Below are 9,310 nucleotides of genomic sequence, written 5' to 3' on the forward strand. Positions count from 1 at the left end.
GTGGTGTAACTCCACTGAAACCCTCAGGGGTGTAAATTCAGGGCAGAAGGTGATTAATTGAAGTCAGGGATTAATTTGATCCACTCCAGGGCTTTCTCCACCCCTTCCCTTGCCCTACCCCACCAAGTCCTGGATCACTTACTGACGGACAGGAACGAATTTCTCAGCAACTGGTGTGGGGATCACAAGGGATGCGTGGTGGACTTTATGCTTCTTCTATGTCACCTTTTTTGTGGGGGTGTGGGAAGCTCCTTATGGAAACCTTCTGAACCCTCTCCCTGTGGGACTGATTCTGTAATCGATCTCAGTGGGTTTCTCCAGAGGAAACAAGCAGATCTGCTGACCCATAGCTCCGTCACGGCACAGACAGCTCTGGGCTGTGTCATTAGGAATCATGGGAGTGTGTATAGGACAGGGCAGGAGACCAAGAATAATACTTGGTTCTTCTCCCTCAGACTACATCCAAAGGTCTTAACATGCTTTGCAAACACCATGGATCAGCCCCAAGAACACCCCTGGAGGTGGGTTAGATTGTCCCCCTTGTACAAATGTGGAAACTGAGGCATAGAAAGGCACAATGACTTGCCTGAAGGCATGCCCTGAGTCAGCATGGCAGAGCTGGGACCTGATCCCAGATCTTCTGATTCTCAGTCTCATTCTTGGTGACCACATCTCCCAAAGGGTGGTGGAAGCTACTGGAGACCTAACTCCCTGGAATTTGTCATTGGACCCGATTCACAGAGGTGCAGCCTACCCACAATTCCAGTGGGGAGCTGTAAGAGCTTAGCACCTCTGTAAACCAGGGCCATCCCAGACCATCCCCTAGAGCATGGCTCCCTCTGGTCCCCGGGCAGCTGGTGAGCCTAGATCTGCTCCCTCCAGCTCCTCCAAGGGGGCTGGGCTGCACGGTATCTGCTGGGAGCAGCACAGGCAGAGCTTGAGTGCCAAGGCCACTTCATTATGACATTAAAAAGCGAGAGTAAATCATTTTTATGGTCTAAGACAATTAGGATCCTTCCCTTTTTGGCCCAGGCTGCCTCACACGCAGCGCATTAAAGAAATGGAGGAAGTGCATGTAGATGGCACAGTTACTGTTCTCTCTGCTCGTCGCTGGGATCCTACATTCAAACCCTGATTAGCCCAAAGGGTGTGAATGCCTCATCCTAAACCATCCTCCTGGGTATTTATCCACATCACAAAACAAAGTGACAGGGACAGCAGACGCTGCGGCAGGTTGGGATGCATGGGCATTGGCAGAGCTGTGGGTGTGAGCCCGGGGCTGGGATATCACAGGGTGCTGCTGGCTGGGACTTAGGGGCATTGTCCAAGCCACGTGTAGGAGGTTCAAGACAAAGAGCAGGAGGAAGTGCAGGTCAGGACCAAGCTGTGTTGGCAGAGCCCTTGGAGGAGGCTTGCACAACAGCTGCGCACTCCCTGGCTAGAAGCAGCGCAGGTCTGGCAGCCCTTCACTTTGGTGAGCGCTAAATCCAGCTCCAGAAATTGAATGAGCAAAATACCACACCTGGAGGGACGTTGGTGAAAGGAAAGTGGGTTTAGCTTCGTTTCTTAACTATGCAATTGGCTGGCGCAGGCACAGGGAGGTTGCTGACACAAACATGATTTCCAGAGACACACATGTTCCCTCCCCGTCTGCGTGAAGGCTGAGTTCAGCTTGCGGGGGCTTATGAGAATTCACGACCGATTGTTCTCGGGAGATTGCAGAGAAAGAAGATGCTCTGAACACACAGCAACAGGCCCAGCCGCCCCCACCTCCTCCTGTCTCCCTTCCCTAACCACTGAGGAAGGAGTCTGCAGCCCCAGGACTGATAGCTCTGTCTCACAATGCAGTGAGGCACAATTAATCGAGACTTGAAGGCTGCCTCTACCGTGGAGTGGAGTGAACAGGACTGATACACACAACTGGCAGTTCCCACTCGTCTCCTGGCAGTTTTATGATAATTGGAAGGAGAAACAGAAGTAATTAACAGGCGCCTGACACAGGGAAAATTAAATACTTGGGCCTTTCCCCCTTCAGTCATACTTAATCCTAAAGACTCAGTAGAACGTCCAACTCAAACAGCCCAGAGAAAGAAAGAACCTCCCTTCAGCCATCCTCCCCACTGTCTGCACAGCCACACCCACCCTGCACACACACACACACACACACACACACTCTGCATGCCACACCCACCCTGCACACACACACACGTAATACACAGCCACCAGGCACACTCTGCCCAGACACCCAACCAGCACACTACACGCCGTGCACACTCTATCCCTACACACACACACACACACCTCTATTCCGCATGTGCTCCCACCAGCCACACCCTGCCCCCACCACACTACACACTACATATATCCTATGTACATACACCTCCCCCACAATCCTACATTTGCACACCCTGTATAAACACCCTCCCAGGCACATCCGGTGTATACACACACACCCTACGTGCACACACCCTGTGCAACACACACACATACACCACGTGGATCCACATGCACATGGCTTTGAGCAACACTTACCAGGACCTAGCTCTGGAAGAGAATGAGCTTCCACAGAGCCCTGACAAGAGAGAACTTCCCCATTCAGTCATTCCAGCTAGAGGACTCAGAGAGCCCAGGCTGCCTGGCCAGGAGTCCCTGCATGACAGCTGCTCCCTGATCTACCAGCTGCTGGAGACATCTCTGCCCTTCCAAAGCCCTTGGAGAAGAACTGCCCTCAGAGGTCCTTCCCCCTTCTACAAGGGGGCATTGGGAGTGGAGGTGGAATGCTGGGGAAGAGGTGGGCCATGGGGTGGCTTTATTCCTCTGATATTTCAGCTGTCTGGGGATTTCCCTTTATGTTTATGGCACCAGCTTTGGGGATGGGGATGAGTCTAACGCAGCCAGAGCTCCTTGGGCAGAGAGGCCGGGCCAGTTGCAGCTCTGGCCTGTTAGGCTCTAAAGACTTCAGTAGAGTCACCCCAGCCCTGAAGATGGCCCGGTGTTTTCATAGACTATCAGGGTTGGAAGGGACCTCAGGAGGTATCTAGTCCAACCCCCTGCTCAAAGCAGGACCAATCCCCAGACAGATTTTTGCTCCAGATCCCTACATGGCCCCCTCAAGGATTGATCTCACAACCCTGGGTTTAGCAGGCCAATGCTCAAACCACTGAGCTATCCCTCTCCCTCCTTTAGCCCCACACACCTCATCAGTACGAGAGAAGAAGAGATGGGACATTACAGGAGAGGTCCCCCTGGCTCCTGGGGCGCCTCCATTCATCTCCTTCCCCCAGTTGTGGGAAGCGTATGCAGGCAAAGGGCAGAGAGAAAGGAGGCCCCAGTCCAGACTCACCTCCCTGCCTCTTCACACACCTGCTTTCAACAACACTGCTGAGCCTAGATTGTGCTGGTGGCTCTTCTGCCTTCCAGGTGGAGAAGGGAAGCTCGGCGGCCTCTGCCTCCCTCTTTCGCTGGCAGGGTCCCCCTGTCGCACCCAGAGCTGCTGGTCTCTATCCTGAGCTGCATTTCCTCTCATCCAGGGGCAAGCGGCACTGTGGGGGGCACGACTCCACCCTTGCTGACATTCCTCCCCGCCCCCTGCAAAGCCCAGCTGCCACTGCCCAGAAAGGAAAGTGACACCAGACACTTCCCTTGGAATGCCACGGGGCCTCCTGGATGAGACAATCCCTTGCAGGCTGCTCAGCTGTCCTTTCCTTCACCAGGCCCTGAGCTCCCTCCGCCCCACACCGTCTCTCTGTGGGATCAGGCGGGGATCAGCTTTCCCGGGCCTGAGAGAGGAGGAGTGTTGGGGTAACAAGGGAGCTCTAAAAAAAAAAGAATCTGAGACTCCTAGGACAGACAAAGCAGGAGGGCTGGACAACACGTCTCCAACCAGCCCTACAAGAGGTTAGCAAGGGAACCACTGAGCTCCTGGCAAACCTCCGGGCCAGTTCAGGCCTATCTGGGGAACCCAGCAAAGACATCCAATAGGGCATCCCCAGACTGCAAGCCCCAAGACTCAGTGTGAGACAAACTCCTGTCCCAGGCGTCTGGGCATGCTCAGTCCCAAAGGAAGCTGGTTCTAACAGAAGCAGACGAAAGGGAGCCCCAGGTGGACAACTCCGCCGGGAAGGAGGTGGGGTGAAGTAGCACAGGCGTCTGTGCTAAAAGCTCTACCCAACATTGTGATTTGTACAAGGGTTTGGGGTCAGAGCAAACGAGGAAAGCCACAGTCAGACGCAAAGGGGTCTGGGATAGTCCGGGTGATTGGGCCAGCAGAGGTGAGGAGCCAAGGGAGGAGCGCTTTCTCCAGGGATGCAGGAAGTTGGAGAGCACCAGAGGGCAAGAGGTTAAAGAAAAACGGGCTTGGCAATCTTTACCCTGCTGGAGGGGAGTAGCTGCTGTCAGGGTCAATACAGAGCTTCCATTTCTTTCAATAGGAGTTAGGCTCTGGGCCTTCACCGTCTTGCAGGAGAGGCTCATGGTTTTAGCGCTGAAGGTCTCCGGTTCAAACCCTGCTCTGGGCCAGTCACACAAACCCCAGTAAATGGTACTGGCTACAGAATGTCCCAGGCTATGACTTGGTATCTGTGCTACAGCCTCCGGCAGGTAGAAAGCCAGGCAGACACTGAAGCAGCTCAAGGGAAGCAGGTGAGTGCTGGGGCCAGAGATGACTGTGACTGTGTGACAGGACGTGGGTGGAATAAGGCCAGCTGAGGAGGGAGCTGGGCTCTGTTCTAGCCAGGAGGGGGATTTTCCTGTTGCTGTGTGCCCCCCCCCCCAAGGGCAGCTGTGTTGGGGCCTTTTGGGTTTGATGGACTGATGCGGACACATGCCCACTCACATAGCCAGACTCCTGCCATCTGGAGAGAGCTGGGTTTCACTCGATGGCTTTAAAGCCTCTGCTTTTATTGTTTGACCAATTGCAAAGGTCAGTCGATAATGCATCGACCGCTTTGTCATTTGCCAGAGACTCTGCTCCAGAGGCCTTTCAGTGCTTTGGTCCTTGCAGCTGCTGCTGCCCCTGGCTGTTCATTCCTCTTTGGATCGGGAAGGTTGGTATTTCTGAGAGGTGGAGGGCACCAGGGATGCAGCAGCTGGGCAAGATTCTGGAAGGGTGTGAAGTGCATTGACCTAAGCAAGACAGACGTGAGGTAACAGGATGGTCAGTGCTGCAGCCTCTGATGCCTATGTCAGCCCTTGGTTGGGTACCTTGAGCTGAACTGCAGAGGGAGACAGGGCCAGAGGGAAGACGGCCAAGGAGACCCGGGCAGTCCAAGAGTGGCTTCGTCGTTAACACAGATCTGACATGGAATGGGAGGGGAAAAAAGCGTTCCCTCTTCTGCACAGACAGTGCTTGGCTGGGGCTGCATCAGAACAGAAGCCAGTGGTCTTTGCTAGCTGGGGTACAGTGTGTCCACCTTCCAGCTGGATAAAGCATAGTGAGGTGGATAATTTGTTTGTACCACGAAACCTCACAGCCTTCCCCGGTAAAGGGGCCCCAAGACTCCACAGCGAGCCCCACTGGAATGTGTGGAGGGGTTGGCAGCCAGCAAATGCCTGATCCTCTCCCTGGCTGCCAAAACCTTCCAAGGTTCATTTGCTCCTCCCTCCACCCCCCTAGCCCCGCGTGCTGCCTCCTGCTCCATTCAGCATGTGCGTTTGCAGCATGGCGACAGTGACTGGAATGTGGATGTGGGAGGCGCCCTGGGCGAGTGCGTCAGAGCTTGGCACGCTGGTCACTTCCCCTGGCTGTGCGCACACATGCAGCCGAGTGATGCAGCCCAGCAGAGAGGCAGTGCAGAGGCTGTCCAAAGCGATACCAATACCCGTCTCTTGCGCAGCACCTCCCGGGGAGGATCTCAACCCCCTCCACAGACATGGCTGAACCCAGCCTCAGAACCCCTCAAGTAGGCAGCTCAGGATCATTATCCCCATTTTATAGAGTAGGGGGATGGGCTGGGGTAAGGTCACGCAGTGAGGCAGCAGCAGAGCTGGGACTAGAACCCACCTAGTCCTGACGCCCAGAGCGGCCCACTCATGCCCCAAGCCATGCGCCCTCCCCTGGGCTAACACCGTGTTCGTGTGATGGTTGCTGACGTGAGGCCTTCCCCTTCCCCCAGCAAGTGCTGCTCATGGGAGGGATGGGGGTGCCTTGTCCTGACTGACTCCTGTCCTTCCTACCTGGGCAATGGGCCTCTGCGTGGCACCTGGCATAGTCAAGATGTGGCCTCGACTCCCTCCCCCAGCCCCGGGAGTGAGCAGGGGGCACCGTGTGATTAAAAACACCTGCCTTTGTTCCAGAGCCCTGCCTAGCGGGAATGAGTGGTAGGAATTTGCTGCCATCTGCTGTCACTGTTCTGTAATTGCAGCTCTCATGCCAAGTTTGCTTTAGATGGTTTTCACGCACTAATGAAAACAACAGGGAGTCCGGTGGCACCTTAAAGACTAACAGATTTATTTGGGCATAAGCTTTGGTGGGTAAAACACCTCACTTCTTCAGGAAAGCTTCTGCCCAAATAAATCTGTTAGTCTTTAAGGTGCCACCGGGTGCCTTGTTGTTTTTGTGGATACAGACTAACACTAATGAGTAACTAATGGTTCTCACTCACTACTCCACATGAGCAGGAAGCCCTGTGAACACTGTTTGCGCCAGCCATGCCCCTGCAGGCTGGCTGCTCGGGCCGCAGCTGCACAGAGGCTGAGCAAATGTAAAATGTACCACATCCCTCCAATCCCAGCTATGCCAGCCGGAGCCACCAAAGGGGCACTGATCCCAGCCGGGCACACACCTCATAGACCCAACCATGCTAATACCTCTCCCAAGGGAGGCACGTGGAGAACCCAATAGGCAGGGGCTTGATGCTGCTCTTTGCTTTTAGGACAGGCAAAGCGATATGGCCGCCAAGCCTGTGGGCACAGCTAAGGCAGTCCCCTGAAAATGTGACCCTTAAAGCCCGGCCCATCTTGAGAGTGGAACAAGGATGTTCAGATTCATCCTTGTGCCCCACGGGTTGCCTTGCTGAGGGGAGTCTCAGTCTGGCATCACTGCAGCCGCTGAGCGTCCTGTCGCCTTCCGCGTCCCTCTCCTGCACCCACTGCATCCTCTTGCTTTACTTTTTGCCTGGGACAAGTGTTAGAACAGCCCCGGGGGAGCCAGGTGCGTCCTGAGCAGTAGTTGATACACCATCAGTTCGTGCTCACGGAGGCAGCACAGTTCAGCTGGGGAGAGCAGTTCTCCAGGGGACCCACGAAGGGAGGCTGCCGAGGCGATAGATGGAATGACCTAGCCATGCCCCCTGCCCCACCCCTTTTGGGGCTGGGCTGGATATCTGCAGACCCCGTTGCAGCTGCTTCTTTCTACCAGAGCTTCCCTGCAGTGGGCTTCCTGCTGCCAGGGCCCAAGGCCTGCAGGGGTAAATCTGACTCACAGGCCACAAGCACCCTAGAGCTGACACCATGGGCCTATCTCCCCCGTCCCTTTCCCCGATGTAGCTTGGCTCACTGCAGCGGGGAGACTCCGGATTTACATTGGGGTGAGTGAGAGCAGGCCCCATCAGCACTTACACAGGGCAGGGGGAGGAACAATCATGTCTTCAGTCTGTATGAGCAAGGCGAGAATAAAGGGAGAAAGGCTTTCTAGGGGCTCAATCATGCACCTCAGAGTAAGCTAACAGTGCTGCCAACCCAGGACCCTTCCCAAGTACTGTTCTTGAGCAGTGGGCTTGTTTTCAGAGAGGCCGGCCACTCCCAAATCCCACTGAAGTGACTGGCAGCTGCCGGGGCCCAGCTCTTTGGCAATCAGGGCACTAGGGGGCTGAGCTCCTCCGCCCTGCAGCCCAGCTGGATAACAACCACAGCACGCTCCTTTTGCAACACAGCGAGTTCTGTGCCCTCCGCCCCACCCCAGCGCCCAGCTGGGACCATGGCCCGCAGCGGAAAGGAGACAAGAAGGGACTCCATCTTTTTGTAAACACAAGCCCCAAACCCTTGAAGTTCCCTGAGCTGCCAGAAGGAGGAGCCCTGAGCTCACAGCTACTGAGGGAGTGGCGGTATTTAACCCTCCCTGCTTTCTTCTGAGAGTGTAAGGGGGCTGGGGGCCTTGTCCGGGTTACTTCATTTCCGTGCAGGCTCCTGGGAACATGCAGCTGCTCCCAGGGCAGGAGATGGGAGGCTGAGAACCAATTTTCCTTAAGCCAATGGCAGGTGCTGCAGGCACAGTTCACTGAGCTTGCACAGAATCCATTCCCTAGAGGGCGGGTGGGCAGGAGGGGATGAATATTGGAGCCTATACAGCCCCACATCAGGAGAGGACAGGGTCTCTGCCTGGGGTCACCAGGATCCACTAAACTACCTCACCGAGGTATTTGGCCAGCACCTGTCCCCCCTGCTGTGTGAGCACCAGGAAGTATTGGGACCTGGTTCCCCTCCTGGGGTAGCCACGTGCACCAGTGCAAAGCAGATGTGCTACAGCAGTGTCAATTGGGAGTCACGTCTCTGGAGTTACACCGCTGTAATCAGGAGTGACTCTGGCGCTCACAGCCATGTGTCAGGCCCTGGCTGTCTATTTTCTTCTGCTTCTGTTTATTAGGTTCTTCTTTCCAAAAAATAAGTAAAAAAAATTACACAAAAGAAAAAAGGGCAAGCGCAATGGGCTAGCCCAACGCTGGGTAGGGCCCTCCCGACGCCCAGCTCAGTGCTCAGGCTGGACTCTGGAGGGCTGTCTGTGCCCATGTCTCTCTGCAGAGCTTTGTCGTGCAGAATCTGCATGTCACACTCGTCCTGCTGTCACGCGTTGCGGGCTCGCTTCCGTCCCGACCTGGGCTGTGTGTGTTTAAAGCAGGGCCGCCCAGAGGATTCAGGGGGCCTGGGGCAAAGCAATTTCGGGGGCCCCTTCCATAAAAAAAAGTTGCACTACTATAGAATACTATATTCTCGTGGGGGCCCCTGCGGGGCCGGGGCCTGGGGAAAGTTGCCCCACTTGCCCCCTCCTCCCTGCGGCCCTGGTTTAAAGGGGATGGGCGGCATTCACATTTGGGGTAAGAACTCCCCTGCCCTCACCGGCCCAATTCAGCCCTCTTTGGGAGGGGAGCACAGCCCCTAAAAACTCCTGGGACCACGGCCCGCACTGTGCCACTGCAGCCAAGCCAGCATCTGGGCAGCGGCCAGCACAGGTTTCTCAGCCTCTGAACTCAGTTGAACTTGGCACTATCGACATAAGCAGGATTGATCAGCAAGAGGTGATGAATGTCTCGGCTTTAGATGATCAGCCTCTAATTTCCAACCAAAAATGGTCCTTTTCCCATTCTGTCCCGCTCCC

This window comes from Emys orbicularis, chromosome 23, assembly GCF_028017835.1.
Source record: "Emys orbicularis isolate rEmyOrb1 chromosome 23, rEmyOrb1.hap1, whole genome shotgun sequence".
NCBI lineage: Eukaryota > Metazoa > Chordata > Testudines > Emydidae > Emys > Emys orbicularis.